The sequence below is a fragment of the Cricetulus griseus genome, chromosome 8 (genome assembly GCF_003668045.3).
Source record: "Cricetulus griseus strain 17A/GY chromosome 8, alternate assembly CriGri-PICRH-1.0, whole genome shotgun sequence".
In the NCBI taxonomy this organism is placed as follows: Eukaryota; Metazoa; Chordata; class Mammalia; order Rodentia; family Cricetidae; genus Cricetulus; species Cricetulus griseus.
Window position 1 is genome coordinate 94,779,084 of NC_048601.1, and position 12,093 is coordinate 94,791,176.

The 12,093-nt window shown below is 43.8% G+C and overlaps 1 non-coding gene across 1 annotated transcript; it reads left to right on the forward strand.

The window, feature by feature from the left end:
• Window positions 1-5,597: 5,597 nt before the first annotated feature.
• LOC113836991 lies at window positions 5,598-5,663 on the forward strand. Its single transcript, XR_003487530.1, has one exon. It is a non-coding gene; the product is annotated as a small nucleolar RNA SNORD56 (small nucleolar RNA).
• The last annotated feature ends 6,430 nt before the right edge of the window (window positions 5,664-12,093 follow it).

Sequence of the window (12,093 nt, forward strand, 5' to 3'; positions counted from 1 at the left end):
GCTTTGGAATTACAGATGATTGTGAGCTACCCCACTTGGTGCTGAGAACCAAATTGGGATTCTCTGCTCAAGTACAGAGCACGCTTAGCCACTGAGACACTTCCACAACCACTGAACACTTAAAAAATATTCTTTGTTTGAGGCAGGATCCTGGTTAGCCTGGAACTCTCCGTGTAGACCAGGCTGGCCACACAGAGATCTGTCTGACTGAACCTTCCAAGTGTTGGGATTAAAAGCATGAACTACCGTGCCTAGCCTTTAAAGATATTCTTACTGGCTGTATTTATTATTTTCTTTTAGAAGTGTCATTTGGATCTAATGTCCCCACTTGCCTTTGCTGTTGTTTGCACCTTTTATGTTCTGGAAATTAATCCCTTGACAGATGAGAAGATTGCAAATGCTTTCCTCCATCTTGCCAGTCAGTTGCGTTCCCTTTGCTATAAAGAAACACTTCAGTTGGATATAAGCCTATTTGTCAATTTGGACTTTTATTGCCTGTACTTTCAAGTCCTAAATTAAAAAAAGATTGTGGTGCACACCTTTAGTCCCAGCATTCGGGAGGCAGAGGCAGGCAGATCTCAGTGAGTTCGAGACCAGCCTGGTCTACAAGAGCTAGTTCCAGGACAGCCTCCAAAGCCACAGAGAAACCCTGTCTGGAAAAAAACCAAACCAAACCAAAACAAAACAAAAAATGATACCAAGGCTCTAGAGCAGTTCCTGTTTTCCTCTAGTGTTTAATAGTTTGGGGTCTTATGTTTAGGTCTTAGATGTGCCCTTTCTGATTCATCCTGTAACATCGTGCTCCAGACTAGTCATGCTCTTAGAGTCTCTGTCTCTCTAAGGAGTAGACATCCTTAAGTGAAGAAAACGAACCGCTTTGCCACTGAGGACAGAATTCCTCGTGAGCCTCATTGGTAAAATGCAACACTGTCTTAGAGTTTCTATCACACAAACAGCCCCAGTAAAACCTTTGCCTTCCTCCAAAACTTCACAAGGCAGGCCTTCCGATTGCGGCGATGCTCTCAGCATCATCTTGTAAATTCCTATAACAGTTCATTAAGCTCTGAGCACTCGGTGGCTTTTCTAGCCCAGGGTCCAAATGCCACCACAATCCTCCCCAAAACACATGGGCAGATCTGTCACACCAATACTCCAAGACCTGGTACCAGTTTCTGCTTAGTTAGGGTTTCTATGGCTGTGATAAAAACAACATGACCAAAAGCAACTTGGGGAGGAAAGGGTTTATTTCAGTTTACATTATGACATCCCAGTTCTTCAGTGAGGAGAAAGTCAGTAAGCAGCATTCTTCCGTGGCTTCTGCATCAGTTCCTGCCTCCAGGTTCCTGCCCTGACTTCCCTCAGGGATAAGACCGTGATGTGGAACCATAAACTAAAATAAGTCCTTTCTTCCCTGTCTTAGTTAGTTAAGTCCATTATTGTCATGGCAGGACATGGCAGCATGCAGGCAGACACGGTGCTGGAGAAAGCTAAGAGTTCTGCATCTTGATCTGCAGGTAGCAGAAGTGAATTCCATACTAGGGCCTGGCTTGAGCATATGCAACCTCAAAACTCACTTCCACAGTGACATACTTCTTCCAACTGAAGGGACCAGCTTCCCTTTCGGCAGCCATAACAGCCATAAACCTGCCTTGGTCACTTAGAGGTCAGATGCCTGTCTCGTGACAAGGAACCAATCGGAAGTTAGCTGGTGGCGCTATGCTTTACGACCCTGGGTGTGCTTTACGGACAAGCGCACAGCAATGATATAGAGAGCATAGCAACCACCCTGGGAGGGCCTATGGGCCATAACAACCAGTTGACCAATCAACACAGGGCAAGGCAAGCCCTCCAAGCCTGGAGGCACACCAATCGTGAGCCTGTGCATAGCCCTAGACACTCCCCTTACGCTGTCCTATAAGATCTTTCGGGAGCCCCTAGGAGCCGTCTTTTGCGAGCCATCCGCCATGGCAGGTGGGTGAAAGACCCGAGCTAACATGGGGTTAGTTCGTTAAATTACAATAAAGCCTCGTGCAGTTTGCAGCAAGCTCTCGAATCCGCCTGGTGATTGGGGTGACCGAGAACGTGGCCTGGGACCCCGGATACTTGAGTTTTCGGGGGTCTAACACAACAAGGCCACGCTTTCTAATAATGCCACTCTCTATGGGTCAAGCATTCAAACCCATGAGTTTATGGGGGCATTCCTAGTACCTATTCAAACCAACGCACTTCTCCAAGTTGCTTTTGGTCATGTCTTATCACAGCGGCAGAAAGCAAACTAAGACAGTACAGTATTAGAACATTCATGTGTTTGGGTTTTTAATATGCCTGATAATGTGTCTTGAGTGACTGGGGTACCCCTTTGGATGTAAAGCCTTGAAACCTGTTTCAAACCTAACATTCAAATACTGTTCAGATAAAAATACTGAAAGAAAATTTCATTTAAGAAGTTATGTACTAAGCCAGGCCATGGAGGCACACATCTGGAATTCCAGCACTCAGGAGGCAGAGGCAGGCAGATCTTTCTGAGCGTGAGGCCAGCTTGGTCAACAGAGCTGGCTGTAGGACAGCCAAGGCTACATAGAGAAACCCTGTCTTGAAAAACAAAAACACATATAACGAACAGAAAGTAATGTTTTAATTTTGAGTGCGTTTTCTCTTTGTGTTAAAACATCAACTAATGGATGGATGGATAATGAAAGTGTGTGCAGAATTTTATTCAGCTATAAGGAAAATGAAATTTGTAGGAGAAATGGATAACGGTGGAATATAACACACTAAGTGAGGTAAACCAGTCCCAGAAAGACAAATGCCACACGGTTCCCTCATGTGCAGATCCTAGTGTCAGCATTTTAGTTTCTATGCTTGCTTTTGAGTGTCTGTAGAGGTTAGAAAGACAGAAAGAGCTCGTGAGAAGGGAGCGGACAAGGCCATTGTAGGGAGAGGATTTTAGAAGTCACGTGGCATGAGAGTAGGGGGGTGGGGAATGCTAGTGTTAGAGGTTTAAGTGGGGGCCCGTGTAAGAGGATGAAAGACAAGAGGGATCTGGGAGTTGGTTAACCAAACTAAAGATATATTAAAAAGCCTTACAGAATCCATTATTTTGTAAGCTAATTGAAACTGTAATTTTATTTTCAAAAAGAGTTTGAACACAAAGAGGTACCTACATGTCCAGACAATGCTTCTTCCAGAAAATACGGACTATGAAGTGAAAATCTCATGGAAGGTTTAGAGGCCCCCCAAAACAACAGAGTCTATTGCTGTTTCTCTTTGTTGTCCACCATGATTAGCAGTAAGACCCCATTGTTGAAAACACAATACACTTTAGCTGCAAGACATAGAGAATTCGGTCTGGAACTGACCTGGAAACCTCCCGACCTTCTAGCTGGCTTTCATAGTTACTGCCAGAAGGTGCTGAGCAGTCCTCTGGGGAAGAAAAGTCATCAATGTCTTATCATGCACTGAATCCTACATGCTACTAGACTGACTTGCCAGGCAAAAGTGTATCTATTGGTACAATAGTGACGTGACTATTATTGGGGTAACCAATTACTTTCTGTAGGGATTTGAAACCTACTCCGTAGGAGAGAATTTATGCCTGGTAGTGGTACTGTGAACCTGGTCCAAAGTCCATGACTAAGGTCATAGGCTCTAGGGAGGAACCTACTACTATTGTTTTACTAAATCTTTATGTTTAAACATATAGATTAGTGCCGCTGTATGTTAGGACCGACACCTGGCTGACCCCAGGCTGACCCCACCTCCTGACGATGGGCGGGGCACGCACAGGGATATGCTACACCATCACTCTCACTCGTCATGCATTACGGACCTGTGTGAGGACTCTGCATGTGTGGAACCGCAGTATGCATGCGCGAATTTCCCTTTAGAAGTTCCACCTCCACCCCCACCCCTCTCTCTCTCTCTCTCTCTCTCTCTCTCTCTCTCTCTCTCTCTCTCTCTCTCGCTCGCTCGCTCGCTCTCTCTCTCTCGCTGTCGACCATTAACTCTCTTCTCTCTTACTCTCCGCCCTGCTCTATTCTTCCATTTCTCTCTCTCCCCCTCTCGCTCTCCCGCCCTATAATAAACTGGTTAATGTGCTCTCTACAGTTCGTGTCCATCTCTCGATTTCTAATTTAAGCAAAAACCTAACACTGTAACCTTAGTCAGGAAAGCTTCTTTTTTGCATTGGACAGTGGTTAATGCAGACCCTTAGCTGGTCAAAATGCTGAGAATAAATGACTATTGAGCAGGGTGGTGATGGTGCAAGGCTTTAATCCCAGCACTGAGGAGGCAGAGGCAGATGGATCTCTGTGAGTTTGAGGACAGCCTGGTCTACCGAGAGAGTTCCAGGACAGGCTCCAAAGCTACACAGAGAAACCCTGTCTCAAAAACAAACAAACAAAAATTTCAGAATATTTTATTTTTGAACATTTCTTCTTTCTTTATTTATTTTTATTTATTTTTTATTTATTTTATTTATTTATTTATTTTTTTGTTTTTTGGTTTTTCGAGACAGGGTTTCTCTGTGTAGCTTTGGAGCCTGTCCTGGCACTCGCTCTGGAGACCAGGCTGGCCTTGAACTCACAGAGATCCGCCTGCCTCTGCCTCCCCAGTGCTGGGATTAAAGGCGTGCGCCACCAACGCCCGGCGTGAGCATTTCTTACATGCATATAATGTATCTTGATCATACCATCCCCAACTCTAGTCTCATTCCCCCTGCACCTTCCCACCACATGCCTCTCCTCTTCAGACGTCTTTTTTTTTTTAATGATCCACTGAGTTCAATTAGTGCTGCCCACATTTGAATGCCAGAGTACAGGCAACCAGAGGCCACACTCCCCTGAAGTGACTTCCTTGTCCTTCTGCAGCCATCAAGGACCAATAGCTACCTCCTTAGCTGGAGGTGGGGGCCTCATGCATCACCCTCTCCCCCTGTCCATGCTGAAACGGTGATTTTGTTTAGGTGTGTGCAGATAACCACAGCTACTGTGAGTTCATGAGTGCAATGGCCGTGTCCTATTCAGAAGACAGCATTTCTCCACATTTCCCCATCCTCTGGGTCTCATGTCAGTTTCAATTCCTCTTCCATGATAGTGGGGAGGGGGTCTGTAAATGTCATGGCAAGGTCATTCTCAGCTACTTAGGGGTAAGTGTAGGCTACATGAGACCTGTCTTCAAACAAACAAACAAAACAGAAACTTCACCCATCCACCGTCTTCTCTGAATCCAGTCCTCCCAGTCTCGTGTTCAGCTCTGTGACAGACCTTCTGTTGTGGCCTTCCCTCTCTCTGCCCCCATTCCCAGGAGACCAAGCAGACAGATCCTGCTGGAACACCCTGATTTCCTCCCTCTGAGGGCCTCACCCTACTCCAGTCCATTCTCAGTTCCCCAATAAAAATACACAGACAGGATGGAGGAGAAAACAAGACCCATCCTTCTGCTGCATTCAAGGAACACATCTTACTATCAAGGATAAATATCACTTCAGGGTAAAAGGATAGAAAAAGATATTCCAAGCAAATGGACATAAGAAGCAAGCTGGTGTAGCAATATTAATATCTGGCAATATAGACTTAAAACAAAGACTAACCAGAAGACTACAATGATGGTAAGTTTTTGTCAACAGAGTTCACCTAATGAGTGAACACTTTGGGTCTGGGTGGGGAAAAAATAACAAACCAGAAGAGATAGAGAAGGACACTATATACTCATCAAAGGAAAAACTTCAAGAAGACATTTCAATTCTTTTTTTTAAGACTTTATTTATTTATTTATTATGGATACAACATTCTGCTTCCATGTATATCTGCATACCAGAAGAGGGCACCAGATCCCATTCAAGGTGGTTGTGAGCCACCCTGTGGTTGCTGGGAATTGAACTCAGGACCTATGGAATAGCAGTCCATGCTCTTAACCTCTGAGCCATCTCTCCAGCCCCGACATTTCAATTCTTAACATCACAAGGGCACCCAAGTTTGTCAAAGAAACACCACTGACCTTCACGTACTGATAGTGGTAGAGTTCAATAACCCACTCACACCAATAGAAAGGTCATTCAGACAAACTTAAGCACAGAAATGCTGTAGCTGACTGATGTTATAAACCAAATGGACCTAACAGATGTTTTCAGAACATTTCACCCAAACAGAAAAGAATATACTTTGGAGGCCAGCCTGGTCTACAGAGCTAGTTCCAGGACAGCTGGGGCTGTTACACAGAGAAACCCTGAAAAACAAAACAATAACAACAAAAAGAATATACCTTCTCAGCACCTCATAGAACTTTCTTCAAAACTGATCACATACTCAGAGACAAAGCAAGACTCCAACAAGAAAATTGAAATAACATTGTGGTGGTATATTGTTTATGATTTATTAAAGCCATTAGAGATCAAAATATCAAAGCAGCCATACTACTTAGCCATAGAATCCAGGCAGTGTGGCACATACCTTTAATCCCAGGAGTTAAGAGACAAAGGCAGATGGATCACTCTGAGTTCAAGGCTACCCAGGGCTTGAATCAGTCTAAAAGAAAAAGAGCTCATATCTTTAATCCTGGCACTAGGGAGGTGGAGACAGGAGTGATATGGCTGGGCAGAGAAAGGAATACAAGGAGGAGACAGGAACTGAGAGCTTTTGCCTCTGAGGATTCCTGGAAGCAGGACTGCCATTTCAGCTGGGTAGAGGTAAGGTCTACTGGCTTGGCTGCTTTGCTTCTCTGATCTTCAGCTTGAAGCTTGAACCCCAATACCTGTCTCTGGGCCTTTTATTTTTTGTGCTACATAGCACCCTGCTTCCTATCTGACCACCATGGATTAAAGCTGGAGATCATCAACAGCAGAAAGCTTACAAATTCATGGAAACTGAACAATTTACTACTGAGGGAAAAGTGGGCCAAGAAGGAATTAAGAAATATAGACTTTCTAGACTTGAATGAAAATTAAAATACAACATACCCAAACTTATGGGACACAGTGAAAGTGGTGCTAAAAAGGGAGCAGAACTGGAATGGGAAGATTAAGGGGGGAGTGGGAGGGGGAAGGGGTATGAGAGGGAACACAGGGTGATGAGACAGCTAAAATTAGGGGCCATTTAAGGGGTAATATGGAAACCAAATATAGTTGAAACTTCCTAAAATATGAACATAAATAAAAGTGATCTAAATGAAATCACCAAATAATGGAGGAAACAGAGTTTCAACTGGCCATCTCTTTACCAAATGAAGATTCCAGTACCAGGATTGGGTTACAGGTAATTGAGCCGTTGGCTAAAGGGGTACCAAGAGAATCCCAAACAACCAAGGATATGGCTAAGACTATAGGTTGCTCTCCACCAACTGAGAGTAAGGCCCCAATGCTAAAGACAACACCTACACAACTCACTGAACATAGAGAAGTCGAGATGGTGCCTACATAGAGCCTTCTCCCCTACACTCTGTCATCTTTGGTACAGGAAGTTACTCTGCACACCAAGCCATCCCCAAACCCTTTGATTTACAATGGTGTCCTGCCTACAAGATACGCTAGGGCAATGATAGCACAAAGCTTGTGGGAGTTACCAACCAATATCTGATTTGACTTGAGACGCATTCCACAAGATAGAATGCATACTCTACACTGCTTGAATGACCAAGATCCAGAGACTAGGGTAAAACCAGGGACTTAGGGTAAAACCAAAATCTACTGTTTCAGAAAACACATAGCAATGAAATGATCCCTAATGACATTCTGCTATACTCGTAGTTTGGTGTCTTTCTCAGCCATCATGAGAGATGCTTCCCCCTGCAGCATCTAGGAACAAATACAGGGACACCAAGGAGACAAAGTCCTCTACATCAGCATGACCAAAGCTCCCACGAGCTCACCAAGACCGAAACGGCATGCACAGGCCTGCAGGAGTCACATGTGTGCAGGCCTGCACTGGCTCATACATATTTCCAGTGTGGTGTTCCTATGGGTTTCCTGAGTGTGCAAGCGAGTGGGTCTCTGATTCTTGTGCCTTCCTTGGGCTCTTTTCCTTCTGTTTGTCTTGTCCAGCTCTGATGTGTTAGTTTTTGTTTTATCTGATTAGATTATGTTTTATTTGGCTTTATTATTGTCCCGAGAAGCCTGATTGTTTTCTAATGAGAGACAGAAAGGGGGTGGATCCAGATGGAGGGGAGAGGAAGAGGATCTAGGAGGAGCAGAGGGAGGGTAAACCATAATCAGGATGCATTATGTGACATAAAAAAATCTATTTCCAATAAAAACAAAAGCGTAAAAAACAAGATAAATGTTTACCAAATGCTAAAGTACCCTATTTTGTAATTGAAATGGTTTTCTTTAATGTTGTGACAATGTCCCTAATCTCTGTGTTTATTATGGTAGGACCTTTTCACTCTTCGTAGAATATCATTACTCCTTTTCCATGAGCTTGCCTCACCACAGGCAGTCATATATTCTGCTCAGCGAACAAATTTCACTAAGGCTACTCATTTTCACCTGGGCTGAACTAATAAGTCTCAAATTAAACAGCTCCATCAAGTCTCAGCAGCTGGCACCATCCCCCACTGAGGACCACAAAGTGAAACATGGCTATTTGGGGAGGCTTCATAATTATGCTAAGACGAAACTCTTGGCAGCCAGGAGATACATATTTCTCAAGATCTGAGAGAAAATTTAATGAAAGTGCCACAAATATATTAGTTAGGATGATAGTTTGCACTTAATATGAGGTCCTTTTCTCTGTGGGTTTCAAAGTCTTGACTAATTAATTAGTTGAATTCCCCCGTCTTCCTGATGGTCAAGCATTCCAACAGACCTCGTGAGTCCAGAGATTATCATAGAAGTAGACTGCATTGTACTTGGGCACTGAGGCTGCTAGGGTGGGGAACACCTGTTGGGTGTTGTCTTTGTTTATTTTACTTGCTGGCTTGTGACCTTGGAAGCCTCAACCCAGAGTCAGCCCACCGGTCATACATGGCCCATTGCTTGTTACTGTGCATAAAGTTTCATCGAGCCAAAGCCTAGTTCATCTGCACCTAGACACCATAGTGTCTTAGGATTGTTGTCCACTCTACCATGCAGATTTGAAAAGACACCACCTGTGACTTCCGGACCTTGACTGGGGGAAAAAAGAAAAAAGTCCACAGGAGCCCTAATCTCTCTCAAGTTATTTCCTAATCTACAAAGTAAAATTCAGGAGCTGGAGAGATAGATGGCTTGGCAGTGAGAAGTGCATGATGCTTTTCAGAGGACCCGAGTTTGGTTCCCAGCATCCACACTGGGTAGTTTACAACCACCTCTAACTCTAGCTGACTCCCTCTCTGACCTCCAAGAACACCACACAAAGGTGTACACCCTGCCCATAAACATAAATAAAAAACAAAATAAATCTTAAAATTGAATTCCAGCTAACAAAATAGCTCAGTATATAAAAGCACACACCACACTACACAAAATAACAAAATTAATCTCTTTTGAACAGTAAAATTCAATAGTCAATAGCAAAGCAGCTTCATAGAAGGGTTAAGTTTAAAACTTTTAAATAATATTATCTTCCATGCAGCCTTAAAACTAACATGAAAAGTCCCCAGGAGTGACAATGTTTAATTCAAAAAGCACCCTTCAGCTCTTTATATATCTGCCCCGCCCCCAATTCCTAGGTATCAGGTATCACACATCACACTAGCTATCCCAGTAGTTGAGATAGGCTATCCCAGATTAGGCTGGGCTTGTCATCCTTGATCCATGCTGTGGGGCACTACTGTACCATCTGTTCAAATCCCTGTGTGTTCAGAAGAGGGGGCAATAGTCTCTAGGCATCAGAGATGCCATCAGACAGGGACATTTGAATAAGAGGAGACAAGACAGGTTCCTTTCAGAGGGAATCAAGCCAGGCATGAGGCAGATCTGGGTGTGTTTGCAGAAAGTCCTGGGGTGCAGTCTGGTGGGAAGAGGGCATTTGCAATGCGCAAAACCACGAGAGGGACACTGTGGCAGATGAGTGACAGGGTCTCACTGTGTAACCTTGGCTGTCCTGGGACTTGCTAAGTAGACCAGGCTGGCTTCAAACTCGTATGTCTACAAACTAGGATTAAAGGTGTATGCCGTCTAGGCTGGCTCAGAGCTGATTATTGTAATAGAGGATTCTATGGTATAAGGTTCCTTTGGCTCTAGCTGAAGGATGGTGCTCTGTTGAACTCTGAATTGATAGTAACAATTGAGCCTCAATGCAAGTTTTACAAATGTCTTGTTTCCAAACAAGTGAGAAGCCATCTTTCTGGCTGCATCTGATCCCTCACCTAAAATTCCCTCCCTTCTGTCCTAGGCCGGATGCTCATCCTAAAACAATAAGCGTAAGATATGCCGATATTCCCTCTTGTCATGAGCTTTCCAATTATTGAAAATGAAGTAAATCCCTCCAGAGGCAAAATCATTAAATATATAGTAAATAATGAGGTTAATTAATTTAACCCTTCTAATTAGGAAACTAATTAAATCAGAAAATTAAAATTGACACCAGACATTAGAATCAGGAAGTTTTGAGTTTAGACCTGGCAATTGTCTCTCTCCTCTCAATCAATTTCGAGAGAGGAGCCTATGTCAGCTGCAATGACACAGTGGGCTCCTCTCAGCCCAGAGAGATTTTCTATCATAAAAATATTTTCCAGGCATTTGCCTCACTTCTACTTTCATTATTTATGGAATCAAAAAACCTTTCTTCTTAGATTTCTCAAAGAATGAATAACATCCAAAAAGAAAGGTTTAACTCAAACTTTGCTGGTCACTGGGGCTGTGGGCAAGTCACTTAGAATTCTCTGGGCCTCCCTCTAGTCATCTTTTTATGATAGTGGAAGGGATATTTACTTCCTTGTCTTGGTAAAGGAAATTGATTTGCCTTGGGAGTATCAGGTCAGAGCCTGCAATCGGAGGTGTGAACGAAAGTCCTGGAAAGAACCAAGCCTCCACCTGAGCTTCTGCAAGGCTGATTAACTGACGAGAGGGTCAGTAATTGTGGAGTTGCAACCTGCAAACCCGGAGCCAAATACCTGGGCCAGTTATTAGCCCCTTTAATAGCTTCCTCCATATCTGACCCTTAGATAAATCATCTGGAGTGTACAAATTCCTCACTCCCACCAGCCAAAGACTAAGAACACCATCAGATAGCATCTGAGGACTATGGCAGCTTCCCCAGTTTCCTGTAACCGCCTACCTCATGTTTCCACCAATGCATTTTAAAAGCACCTCAATTATGCCTTTCTTTGTTCCTTTACTATAAAAACTTCCCCAAACTGAGACCACATTAGAACATGGAATTTAGGGTGCCCTAAAACTGTGTTCCCAGATATGGCCACTCTTACTTAATTCCTGAACCCACAGGCAAGTTGGAATCACACTTGGCAACCAAGTCCAACCCTGTGTGTAACCCTTCCTGCCATGCATGGTAGCCTCTGAGGACATCTGAGAGCTACAGCATGACTACAAGGCTGTGCTCTGTGCTACCATTGAAAATGGTGTTTCTAAGCTTGAAGATGACTAAGCAGGTATCCCATTAGAAATTCTAGAGCTCTGAAGGCTTATTTTAACTTTATTTTTACAGGGTCTCATGTAGCCAAGGATGACCTTGAACTCCTGATCCTTCTGCCACTACCTCCTCCCAAGTCCTAGGTTCACAGGCATATATCACCATTTCAGTTTCACGCAGTGCTGGGGCTTGAACCAAGGCTGACTACATGCTTAGCAAGACCTCTACCAACTGAGCCATACCTTAAGTCCTATGCATGCCTTTTAGATTGGTCTCCTACTACATGGGGCTGACACAGTTTAGAGGCAAGCAAACACAGTTCTCTGGGGTCAGCAGACAGGAGACAGGTCTCATAGACTGTTGTCTCATCCACAGGAAGGCAAAGAACCCTTCCAAGAACAGGAATCTCTTGACTCAGCTGGTACTTCCTGTATCTGGCACTTGGAAGCATAGGCATAAATTTTGTTGGGCTGAAGATACAGCAAGTCTGGGCTATATGAGACCCTGTCTCAAAAAAAAAAAAAAATTAAGTGTGGCCAATCTGCCCAAGGGTTATACTTAAGTGTAGAAGCTAACGGATCCTAATTCC